Source organism: Arachis hypogaea, chromosome 4, assembly GCF_003086295.3.
Source record: "Arachis hypogaea cultivar Tifrunner chromosome 4, arahy.Tifrunner.gnm2.J5K5, whole genome shotgun sequence".
NCBI classification, from domain to species: Eukaryota; Viridiplantae; Streptophyta; class Magnoliopsida; order Fabales; family Fabaceae; genus Arachis; species Arachis hypogaea.
Window position 1 is genome coordinate 94,468,269 of NC_092039.1, and position 13,270 is coordinate 94,481,538.

Below are 13,270 nucleotides of genomic sequence, written 5' to 3' on the forward strand. Positions count from 1 at the left end.
CAAATTTCTGATGGAAGACCTTGTTTCAGTCATGAAACTTTGAGTGGTTTTGATTAGATCAGAGACCATGGTTGCTAAGTCAGAGTTATTCTGCTTAGAACTCTCTGTCTGTTGCTGAGAAGATGATGGAAAAGGCTTGCTATTGCTAAACCTGTTTCTTCCACCATTATTATTATTGAAACCTTGTTGAGGTCTCTGTTGATCCTTCCATGAGAAATTTGGATGATTTCTCCATGAAGGATTATAGGTGTTTCCATAGGGTTCTCCCATGTAATTCACCTCTTCCATTGAAGGGTTCTCAGGATCATAAGCTTCTTCCTCAGATGAAGCTTCCTTAGTACTGCTTGGTGCATTTTGCATTCCAGACAGACTTTGAGAAATCATATTGACTTGTTGAGTCAATACTTTGTTCTGAGCCAATATGGCATTCAGAGTGTCAATCTCAAGAACTCCTTTCTTCTGACTAGTCCCATTGTTCACAGGATTTCTTTCAGAAGTGTACATGAATTGGTTATTTGCAACCATTTCAATCAGTTCTTGAGCTTCTGCAGGCGTCTTCTTCAAATGAAGAGATCCTCCAGCAGAGCTATCCAAAGACATCTTGGATAGTTCAGAGAGACCATCATAGAAAATACCTATGATGCTCCATTCAGAAAGCATATCAGAAGGACACTTTCTGATTAATTGTTTGTATCTTTCCCAAGCTTCATAGAGGGATTCTCCTTCCTTCTGTCTGAAGGTTTGGACTTCCACTCTAAGCTTACTCAATTTTTGAGGTGGAAAGAACTTTGCCAAGAAGGCATTGACTAGCTTTTCCCAAGAGTCCAGGCTTTCTTTTGGTTGAGAGTCCAACCATGTTCTAACTCTGTCTCTTACAGCAAAAGGGAATAGCATAAGTCTGTAGACCTCAGGGTCAACCCCATTAGTCTTAACAGTGTCACAGATTTGCAAGAATTCAGCTAAAAACTGATGAGGATCTTCCAATGGAAGTCCATGGAACTTGCAATTCTGTTGCATTAGAGAAACTAATTGAGGCTTAAGCTCAAAGTTGTTTGCTCCAATGGCAGGGATAGAGATGCTTCTCCCATAGAAGTCGGGAGTAGGTGCAGTAAAGTCACCCAGCACCTTCCTTGCATTGTTGGCATTGTTGTTGTTTTCGGCTGCCATGAGTTCTTCTTCTTTGAAGAATTCGGTCAGGTGCTCTAAAGAGAGTTGTGCTTTGGCTTCTCTGAGCTTTCTTTTCAAGGTCCTTTCAGGTTCAGGATCAGCCTCAACAAGAATGCCTTTGTCTTTACTCCTGCTCATATGAAAGAGAAGAGAACAAGAAAATGTGGAATCCTCTATGTCACAGTATAGAGATTCCTTTAGGTGTCAGAGGAAAAGAAGAGTAGAAGACAGAAGTAGAAAATTCGAACTTATCAAAGAAGATGGAGTTCGAATTTTGCATTAAGGAATAGTGTTAGTCCATAAATAGAAGGATGTGAGAAGAAGGGAAGTAATTTTCGAAAATTAAGTGAAAAATTTTGAAAACATTTTTGAAAAACATTACTTAATTTTCGAAAATGAAAATGGAAAAGAAATCAAGTGATTTTTGAAAAAGATTTTGAAATTAGAAATCAGAAAGATTTGATTGAAAACTATTTTGAAAAAGATGTGGTTAGGAAGATATGATTGATTTAAAAAAAATGTGATTGAGAAGATATGATTTGAAGAACATTTTAAAAAGATTTGATTTGAAAATTAAAAACTTGACTAACAAGAAAAGATATGATTCAAACATTAAACCTTTCTCAACAGAAAAGGCAACATACTTGAAATGTTGAATCAAAACATTAATTGATAGTAAGTATCTTTGAAAATGGAAAGAAATTGATTTTGAAAAAGATTTGATTGAAAAATTGATTTGAAAAAGATTTGATTTTGAAAAGATTTTGAAAACTAAAAAAAATTTGATTTTGAAAACAAAATCTTCCCCCTCTAGCCATCCTGGCGTTAAACGCCCAGAATGGTATCCATTCTGGCGTTTAACGCCCAAAATGCTACCCTTTTGGGCATTAAACGCCCAACCAGGTACCCTGGCTGGCGTTTAAACGCCAGTCTGTCCTTCTTCACTGGGCGTTTTGAACGCCCAGCTTTTTCTGTGCACTTCCTCTGCTGTATGTTCTGAATCTTCAATTCTCTTTATTATTGACTTGAAAAGACACAAATAAAAAATATTTTTGAATTTTTAATAATAAGGAAAAATCAAAATGCAACAAGAATCAAATAACAATGCATGCAAGACACCAAACTTAGCAGTTTGTATACTACTGACACTAACAAAATGAAAATGCATATGAGACACACAAAACACTCAAGTCAATAGAATTCAAAGATCAGAGCAAGTAAATCATCAAGAACATCTTGAAGATCACTAAGACATATGAATGCATGCAATTGACATCAAACTTATGATGAGACACTAGACTCAAACAAGAAATATTTTTGGATTTTATGATTTTTTTAATTTTTTTTGTGTTTTTCGAAAATTAAGTGGAAAAAGGTATCAAAATTCTCAATGAGAATCCCAGGAATCAGTGCAATGCTAGTCTAAGACTCCGGTCCAGGAATTAGACATGGCTTCACAGCCAGCCAAGCTTTCAAAGAAAGCTTCGGTCCAAAACACTAGACATGGCCAATGGCCAGCCAAGCCTTAGCAGATCACTGCTCCAAAAGCAAGATTGATAAGAAATCAACAAGCTCTCGTGATGATAAGTTGAAACCTCGGTCCAATGAGATTAGACATGGCTTCTCAGCCAGCCAGATTTCAACAAATCATCATGAAACTCTAGAATTCATCTTCAAGAATTTCGAAAAAAATAAATACCTAATCTAAGCAACAAGATGAACCGTCAGTTGTCCAAACTTGAACAATCCCTGGCAATAACGCCAAAAACTTGGTGTTGTTGCCGGATCTTGGCACTGATGTTACCAAAAGCTTGCTCAAAACTTGAACAATCCCCGGCAACGGCGCCAAAAACTTGATGCGCGAAATTGTGAACAATACTTTTTCACAACTCTCATAATCCCCGGTCATGAACCCCAAAAACTTGGTAGCTCAATACCATGGCATTACACAACTTCGCACAACTAACCAGCAAGTGCACTGGGTCGTCCAAGTAATAAACCTTACGCGAGTAAGGGTCGATCCCACGGAGATTGTTAGTATTGAAGCAAGCTATGGTCATCTTGTAAATCTTAGTCAGGCAAACTCAAATGGTAACGGTGATGAACGAAAATAACACAAAGGTAAAGATAGAGATACTTATGTAATTCATTGGTAGGAACTTCAGATAAGCGCATGAAGATGCCTTCCCTTCCGTCTCTCTGCTTTCCTACTGTCTTCATCCAATCCTTCTTACTCCCTTCCATGGCAAGCTTGTGTAGGGTTTCACCGTTGTCAATGGCTACCTCCCATCCTCTCAGTGAAAGCGATTGCATATGCTCTGTCACAGCATAGCGGAATTCATCTGTCGGTTCTCAATCAGGCCGGAATAGAATCCAGTGATTCTTTTACGTCTGTCACTAACGCCCCGCCCTCAGGAGTTTGAAGCACGTCACAGTCATTCAATCATTGAATCCTACTCAGAATACCACAGACAAGGTTAGACCTTCTGGATTCTCTTGAATTCCGCCATCAGTTCTTGCCTATACCACGAAGATTCCGGTTAAAGAACCCAAGAGATACTCACTATAGCCTTAGTTGCTTGTAGAACAGAAGTGGTTGTCAGTCACCTTGTTCGTAGGTGAGAATGATGATGAGTGTCACGGATCATCACATTCATCAAGTTGAAGAACAAGTGATATCTTGGATAAAGAACAAGCGGAATTGAATGGAAGAACAATAGTAATTGCATTAATACTCGAGGTACAGCAGAGCTCCACACCTTAATCTATGGTGTGTAGAAACTCCACCGTTGAAAATACATAAGCATAAGGTCTAGGCATGGCCGAATGGCCAGCCTCCCAAAGAGGGTTCAATCATAAAAACATGATCAAAAGATCCAAAGATCGAAAGACTCCCTATACAATAGTCAAAGGTCCTACTTATAGAAAACTAGTAGCCTAAGGTGTACAGAAATGAGTAAATGACATAAAAATCTACTTCCGGGCCCACTTGGTGTGTGCTTGGGCTGAGCAATGAAGCATTTTCGTGCAGAGACTCTTCTTGGAGTTAAACTCCAGCTTTAGTGCCAGTTTGGGCGTTTAACTCCCATTTGGGTGCCAGTTCCAGCGTTTAACGCTGGGATTCCTGAGGGTGACTTTGAACGCCGGTTTGGGCCATCAAATCTTGGGCAAAGTATGGACTATCATATATTGCTGGAAAGCCCAGGATGTCTACTTTCCAACGCCGTTGAGAGCGCGCCAATTGGGCTTCTGTAGCTCCAGAAAATCCACTTTGAATGCAGGGAGGTCAGAATCCAACAGCATCTGCAGTCCTTTTCAGTCTCTGAATCAGATTTTTGCTCAGGTCCCTCAATTTCAGCCAGAAAATACCTGAAATCACAGAAAAACACACAAAATCATAGTAAAGTCCATAAAAGTGAATTTTAACTAAAAACTAATAAAAATATACTAAAAACTAACTATATCATACTAAAAACATACTAAAAACAATGCCAAAAAGTGTACAAATTATCCGCTCATCAAAGACCATTATCACAAAATAATGGGTCTGAGGTCAGTGATCCCGGAAGTAAAAATTGATCTGAAGGAAGATGAGTATCCGGGGATCCAAGAGCAAATTCGAAACAGAGGATGGGAAGTTCTAACCAATCCTGAAATAAAGGTTGGAAGGAATATGGTTCAGGAATTCTACTCAAATCTGTGGCTAACAGATAAGCAGAGAATGACTGGAACTGCTTACCATACCTACAGAACCATGGTCAGAGGGAAAGTTATGTACTTCCTTCTGGACAAAATAAGAGAAATCTTCAAATTGCCTCAACTGCAAGATGATCCTGAATCCTTTAATAGGAGAATGGTGAGAGCAGATAAAGGGTTAGATCAAGTTCTAGAGGACATATGCCTCCCTGGAACTAAGTGGATAACCAATTCAAAGGGTGTCCCAAACCAACTCAAGAGGGGAGACCTCAAACCAATTGCAAGAGGTTGGCTAGACTTTATTGGGCGTTCCATATTGCCCACTAGCAACCGTTCTGAGGTCACTATCAAGAGAGCAGTGATGATTCATTGCATTATGCTTGGAAAAGAAGTGGAAGTTCATCATGTGATTGCTTGTGAGATCTACACAATTGCAAATAAGAATTTCACTGAAGCCAAATTGGCTTACCCAAGCTTGATCTCCTTGCTATGTAAAGAGGCTGGGGTGAAGATGGGAGTAGATGAATTCATACCCATTGAACATCCAATCACCAAGAAGTCAATGGAAGGACAAATGCAAGACAACTCTATCAAAAGGAGGGCACATGAGTTCCTCCCTGAATTCCCTGAAATTGGCTACTGGGCCAGTGATGAGCGGATAATTTGTACACTTTTTGGCATTGTTTTTAGTATGCTTTTAGTATGATATAGTTAGTTTTTAGTATACTTTTATTAGTTTTTAGTTAAAATTCACTTTTCTGGACTTTACTATGAGTTTGTGTGTTTTTCTGTGATTTCAGGTATTTTCTGGCTGAAATTGAGGGACCTGAGCAAAAATCTGATTCAGAGACTGAAAAGGACTGCAGATGCTGTTGGATTCTGACCTCCCTGCATTCGAAGTGGATTTTCTGGAGCTACAGAAGCCCAATTGGCGCGTTCTCAACGGCGTTGGAAAGTAGACATCCTGGGCTTTCCAGCAATATATGATAGTCCATACTTTGCCCAAGATTTGATGGCCCAAACTGGCGTTCAAAGTCACCCTCAGGAATCCCAGCGTTAAACGCTGGAACTGGCACCCAAATGGGAGTTAAACGCCCAAACTGGCACTAAAGCTGGCGTTTAACTCCAAGAAGAGTCTCTGCACGAAAATGCTTCATTGCTCAGCCCAAGCACACACCAAGTGGGCCCGGAAGTGGATTTTTATGTCATTTACTCATTTCTGTACACCCTAGGCTACTAGTTTTCTATAAGTAGGACCTTTGACTATTGTATTAGGGGGTCTTTCGATCTTTGGATCTTTTGATCATGTTTTTATGATTGAACCCTCTCTGGGAGGCTGGCCATTCGGCCATGCCTAGACCTTGTTCTTATGTATTTTCAACGGTGGAGTTTCTACACACCATAGATTAAGGTGTGGAGCTCTGCTGTACCTCGAGTATTAATGCAATTACTATTGTTCTTCCATTCAATTCCGCTTGTTCTTGTTCTAAGATATCACTTGTTCTTCAACTTGATGAATGTGATGATCCGTGACACTCATCATCATTCTCACCCATGAACAAGGTGACTGACAACCACTCTTGTTCTACAAGCGATCAAGGCTCTAGTGAATATCTCTTGGATTCCTGATTGCACGATGCATGGTTGATCGCCTGACAACCGAGTGCTCGTCTGACAAACGAGCCAACCATTCCGTGAGATCAGAGTCTTCGTGGTATAGGCGAGAACTGATGGCAGCATTCAAGAGAATCCGGAAGGTCTAACCTTGTCTATGGTATTCTGAGTAGGATTCAATGATTGAATGACTGTGACGAGCTTCAAACTCCTGAAGGCGGGGCGTTAGTGACAGACGCAAAAGAATCACTGGATTCTATTCCGGCCTGATTGAGAACCGACAGATGAATTCCGCTATGCTGTGACAGAGCATATGCAATCGCTTTCACTGAGAGGATGGGAGGTAGCCACTGACAACGGTGAAACCCTTGCTTAAGCTTGCCATGGAAAGGAGTAAGAAGGATTGGATGAAGACAGTAGGAAAGCAGAGAGACGGAAGGGAAGGCATCTTCATGCGCTTATCTGAAGTTCCTACCAATGAATTACATAAGTATCTCTATCTTTACCTTTGTGTTATTTTCGTTCATCACCATTACCATTTGAGTTTGCCTGACTAAGATTTACAAGATGACCATAGCTTGCTTCAATACTAACAATCTCCGTGGGATCGACCCTTACTCGCGTAAGGTTTATTACTTGGACGACCCAGTGCACTTGCTGGTTAGTTGTGCGAAGTTGTGTAATGCCATGGTATTGAGCTACCAAGTTTTTGGGGTTCATGACCGGGGATTATGAGAGTTGTGAAAAAGTATTGTTCACAATTTCGCGCACCAGCCAGCCTAGAAGCATCTATCACCAAGCTGCAAGAAACTATGGAGCAACTTAAGGAAGAACAGCAGAATCAGAACTGCATGCTCTGCAAATTGCTGAAGGAACAAGAGAAGCAGGGGCGTGAACTCCAAGAGTTGAAACGCCAAAAGCTCTCCTCTCAAGTTGAGGGAGCATCCACTTCTCAAAATCAAGGTTGTTGAGTCCTAACTCTGTGAAAACCTCTATCATTAGGAGCCTATTTTTTGTTTTCTATTTTTATTTTTTTTAGTCTCATCTTATATCTATCTTTGAGTCTTGTTCTTAATTCATAATTAATAAAATTTAAAATTCATGTCTTAAAGCTATGAATATCCTATGAATCCATCACCTCTCTTAAATGAAAAATGCTTTAATCACAAAAGAACAAGAAGTACAGGATTTCGAAATTTATCCTTGAAACTAGTTGAATTAGTTTGATGTGGTGACAATAATTTTTGTTTTCTGAATGAATGCTTGAACAGTGCATATGTCTCTTGAATTTATTGTTTTGAGAATGTTAGAAATCGTTGGCTCTTGAAAGAATGAGGAAAAAGAGATCTGTTATTGAGGATCTGAAAAAATCATCTAATTGATTCTTGAAGCAAGAAAAAGCAGTGGATACAAAAAAAAATCGAGAAAAAAAAGAAAGAAAGAAAAAGAAAAAGAAAGAAATAAAGTTGTGATCCAAGGCAAAAAGAGTGTGCTTAAGAACCCTGGACACCTCTAATTGGGGACTCTAGCAAAGCTGGGTCACAATCTGAAAAGGTTCACCCAATTATGTGTCTGTGGCATGTATGTATCCGGTGGTAATACTGGAAGACAGAGTGCTTTGGGCCACAGCCAAGACTCATACACTGGCTATGTTCAAGAATCATTATACTTAACTAGGAGAATCAATAACACTATCTGAGTTCTGAGTTCTTATAGATGCCAATCATTCTGAACTTCAAGGGATAGAGTGAGATGCCAAAACTGTTCGGAGGCAAAAAGCTACTAGTCCCGCTCATCTAATTGGAGCTATGTTTCCTTGATATTTTGGAGTCTATAGTATATTCTCTTCTTTTTATCCTATTTTGATTTTTAGTTGCTTGGGGACAAGCAACAATTTAAGTTTGGTGTTGTGATGAGCGGATAATTTATACGCTTTTTGGCATTATTTTTAGTATGTTTTTAGTATGATCTAGTTAGTTTTTAGTATATTTTTATTAGTTTTTAGTTAAAATTCACTTTTCTGGACTTTACTATGAGTTTGTGTGTTTTTCTGTGATTTCAGGTATTTTCTGGCTGAAATTGAGGGTTCTGAGCAAAAATCTGATTGAGAGACTGAAAAGGACTGCAGATGCTGTTGGATTCTGACCTCCCTGCACTCGAAGTGGATTTTCTGGAGCTACAGAAGCCCAATTGGCGCGCTTTCAACGGCGTTGGAAAGTAGACATCCTGGGCTTTCCAGCAATATATGATAGTCCATACTTTGCCCAAGATTTGATGGCCCAAACCGGCGTGGCAAATCAGCCTTAGAAATTCCAGCGTTTAACGCTGGAACTGGCATAAAACTTGGAGTTAAACGCCCAAACTGGCATAAAAGCTGACGTTTAACTCCAGAAAAGGTCTCTACACGAAAATGCTTCATTGCTCAGCCCAAGCACACACCAAGTGGACCCAGAAGTGGATTTTTACGTCATTTACTCATTTCTGTATACCCTAGGTTACTAGTTTACTATTAATAGGATCTTTTGACATTGTATCAGTACCTCATGACACTTTACACGTTTCTTTGTGTACCTTCCACGGCATGAGTCTCTAAACCCCATGGTTGGGGGTGAGGAGCTCTGCTGTGTCTTGATGGATTAATGCAATTACTACTGTTTTTCATTCAATTACGCTTGCTTCCATTCCAAGATATCACTTGTTCTTAATTCGGATGAATGTGATGATCCGTGACAATCATCATCATTCTCAACTATGAACGTGTGCCTGACAACCACCTCCGTTCTACCTTAGATTAAGTAGATATCTCTTGGATTCTTTAACCGGAATCTTCGTGGTATAAGCTAGAACTGATGGCGGCATTCAAGAGAATCCGGAAGGTCTAAACCTTGTCTGTGGTATTCTGAGTAGGATTCAATGATTGAATGACTGTGACGAGCTTCAAACTCCTGAAGGCGGGGCGTTAGTGATAGACGCAAAAGAATCACTGGATTCTATTCCGGCCTGATTGAGAACCGACAGATGGATAGCCGTGCCGTGACAGGGTGCGTTGAACATTTCCACTGAGAGGATGGGAGGTAGCCACTGACAACGGTGAAACCCTTGCATACAGCTTGCCATGGAAGGAGCCTTGCGTGCTTGAAGAAGAAGACAGTAGGAAAGGAGAGATTCAGAAGATGGAGCATCTCCAAAACCTCAACCTATTCTCCATTACTGCAAAACAAGTACTTATTTCATGTTCTTTTACTTTTCACAATCAATCCTGATAATTTCTGATATCCTGACTAAGATTTACAAGATAACCATAGCTTGCTTCAAGCCGACAATCTCCGTGGGATCGACCCTTACTCACGTAAGGTATTACTTGGACGACCCAGTGCACCTGCTGGTTAGTTGTACGGGATTGCAAAAGTGTGATTGCAATTTCGTGCACCAGTGTCTTAAAGTTATGAAATATTCCATGCATCTTGCTTAAAAGAAAAATTATTTTAATTGAAAAAGAAAATTAAGATGCATGAATTTCAAGTTTTATCTTAAAAATAGTCCAATTATCTTGATGTGGTGGCATTGCTTTTGTTTTCTAAATGTATGAATGAACAGTGCATATTTGAAATTAGAATTAAGAATGTTGGCTCTTGAAAGAATGATGAAAACTGAGAAGTGTTATTGGTAATCTGAAAAATCAAAAGAAATTGATTCTTGAAGTAAGAAAAATTAGCAAAAAGCAAGATGCAATAAAAAGAAAAACAAATGCATACGAAAAAAATAGAAAAAGAAAAAAGCAATAGAAAAAAGCCAATAGCTTTTTAAACTAAAAGGCAAGAGCATGGATCCAAGGCTTTGAGCATCAATGGTTAGGAGGGCCTAAAAGAAACAAAATCATGGCCTAAGCACTCCAAAGGAACAATGTCCCTAATTATATACTTGTGGTGTGAAGGTGTCAAGTAAAAAGCTTGAGACTGAGCAGTTAAAGTCGTGACCCAAAGCGAAAAGAGTATACTTAAGAACTATGGACACCTCTATCTGGGGATTCTAGCAAAGCTGAATCACAATCCGAAAGGGTTTACCCAGTTAAGTGTCTGTGACATTTATGTATCCGGTGGTAATACTGGAAAACAAAGTACATAGGGCCACGGTAAAGACTCTAAAAGTTATGTTCAAGAATTAAAAAGAACTAAACTAGGAGAGTCAATAATATCATCTAATTGAAACTGAGCTTCATTGAAAACTCTGAGATTTATTGTATCTTACTCTTTTTTTTATCCTACTTTGCTTTTAGTTGCTTGGGAACAAGTAACAGTTTAAGTTTGGTGTTGTGATAAGTGGATAGTTTATACACTTTTTGGCATCATTTTCATATAGTTTTTAGCATGTTTTGTTTAAGTTTTATTATATTTTCATAGGTTTTAATGCAAAATTCACATTTTTGGATTCTTCTGAGTTTGTGTATTTTTATTCAATTTCAGGTATTTTCTGGCTGAAATTGAGGAGCTGGAACAAAAGCTTGATTCAGAGGCAAAGAAAGCACTGTAGATGCTATCAGGATCTGAACTCCTTGCACTCAAAAGAGCTTTTCTGGAGCTATGAAAGTCCAAATGGAACGTTCTTAATAGCTATGTAAAGCTAACATTCAGAGCTTTCCAGAAATATTTAGCTTCAGAATTGAAGGCCCAAAATTGGTGTTCAACGCTAACCATCTACCCTATTCTGGCGTCCAGTGCCCATAAGAAGGAGACCAGTGTTCAACGCCCAAAAGGGGGCTCCTAGCCAGCGTTCAAAGTCCCTAGGGAGTCTTAGCACGTGGGAGACACTAAAGCTCAGCCCAAACACTTACCAAGTGGGCCCCAAAAGTGAATTTTCACACTATAAGACTGTTTTACCCTTTTTATGTAATTCTTAGTCATTAGTTTAGTATTAAAAGGAGAAGATCACCCTTGTTTAGGTTCTCTCCGGGTATTTTTCGAACCTTTCATTTTATTCTCTATCAGTATGAGTCTCTAAATCTCCTAGGTTAAGGGGAGGAGCTCTGCTGAGTTTTATGGATTAATAAAAGTATCACTGTTCTATCTCAATTCGTGTTTGATTCTCTATTCCAAGATGTATCTTCGTTCTTCAACCTTATAAATGAGTTGAATCGGCACAAGGTTATCTCTATTCTACATGGGTTTAGCGAGCATCTTTCATCAGATATCAATGAACCACTAGCTTGATTATACATCTATTAGATAGCTAATCCACAATTTCATTGGGGACTTCTCGAGACACCAGTTCAGCCGAGGTTTGGGGAGATTAGGATCTTTGTGGTAAAAGCTAGAACCAAAGGCACAGCATTCTCTGATTCGGATGATTTGACATTGTCTGTGGCATTTTGAGTAAGATCATCAAGGGAAATGAACTGTAGGAGCTTCACCCACAATCAGACTGGATGCGCACTAACCTTGGTGTTCAGCCTGGAGGAGAATCGGCGACCTCTCAAGAAAGGCGTTGATCACATATAGCCTACCATAGAATAAATCATTCACAGTTGGCATAGAGAGTGAGACTAAATTGATCCAGAAGAACAAAGCATCTCTGAAGCTTTAACCATCTTCTTATCATTATATTCACCTTCAATTGAGTAATGTTATCTTTATTTTACTTTTATGTGCTTTAAACAAACAAAAAACTTTTCTATCTGCCTGACTAAGATCTACAAGATAACCACAACTTGATTCAAGCCAACAATCCTCATGGGATCGACCCTAACTCAATCAGGTATTACTTGGACGACTCAGTGCACTTGCTGGTTCAGTTGTGCAAAGTGTAATTCCACACACTAGTATGTGTCTCTGCGTAGACTGTAGACAACTCAATAAAATCACATTGAAGAACAAGTATCCCCTCCCAAGGATAGATGACTTAATGGACTATCTACAGGGGGCAACGGTATTTTCTAATATTGACATGAGATTAGGGTACCATCAAATAAGGGTAAGGGAGGAAGACATCCCAGAGACAGCTTTTTAAACAAGGTACAGACACTATGAGTTTACAGTAATGTCTTTTAGGTTGACTAATACTCCCGCCGTCTTTATGGACTACATAAACAAAATTTTTTGACCCTACCTTGACAGCTTCGTGGTAGTAATCATAGATTACATCTTGATTTATTCCAAGACAGAAGAAGAACATAAGGAGCACTTGCGTATGATACTAGGGATCCTTCGAGAAAGAAAGTTATACACAAAACTACCACGAAGGAGATTTAATTTTTTGGACATGGTTTTTGACATAAGATATCAGTAGACCCAAGCAAGATAGAGTCTGTGTTAAATTAGGAGAGGTCGACATGAGCGACTGAAATAAGGAGTATTCTAGGATTGGCAGGCTACTACAAAAGGTTTATAAAAGAATTTTCTCAACTAGACCTACCATTGACTCGCCTATCTAAGAAGGACAACCCGTTCGTGTATGTGGACACCATATTATGAAAGCAGCTTTCAAGAGCTAAAAGAACGGTTGACATCTGGCCTCAGGACAAGGACTGGGTTGCGTTTTAATATAAGACAAGAAGGTAGTGGCATATGCGTCAAGACAACTAAAAAGCCATGAAGTCAACTATCCAACCCACGACCTTGAGCTAGCCGCGGTAGTATTTGCACTGAAGACATGGAGGCACCACTTGTATGGGGTTGGGTTCCAGGTGTTCTCTGACCACAAATATTTAAAGTACTTGTTCGATCAAAAGGAACTCAACATGCGGCAAAGGAGATGGATAGAGTTTCTTAAAGACTATGACTTTGTCCTAAACTATCAC

At 39.3% G+C, this 13,270-nt stretch overlaps 1 non-coding gene across 1 annotated transcript; it reads left to right on the forward strand.

Annotated features, from left to right (window-relative positions):
* The first annotated feature begins 654 nt into the window (after positions 1-654).
* LOC112799359 (small nucleolar RNA R71) lies at positions 655-762 on the forward strand. Its single transcript, XR_003200935.1, has one exon. It is a non-coding gene; the product is annotated as a small nucleolar RNA R71 (small nucleolar RNA).
* Positions 763-13,270: the final 12,508 nt, after the last annotated feature.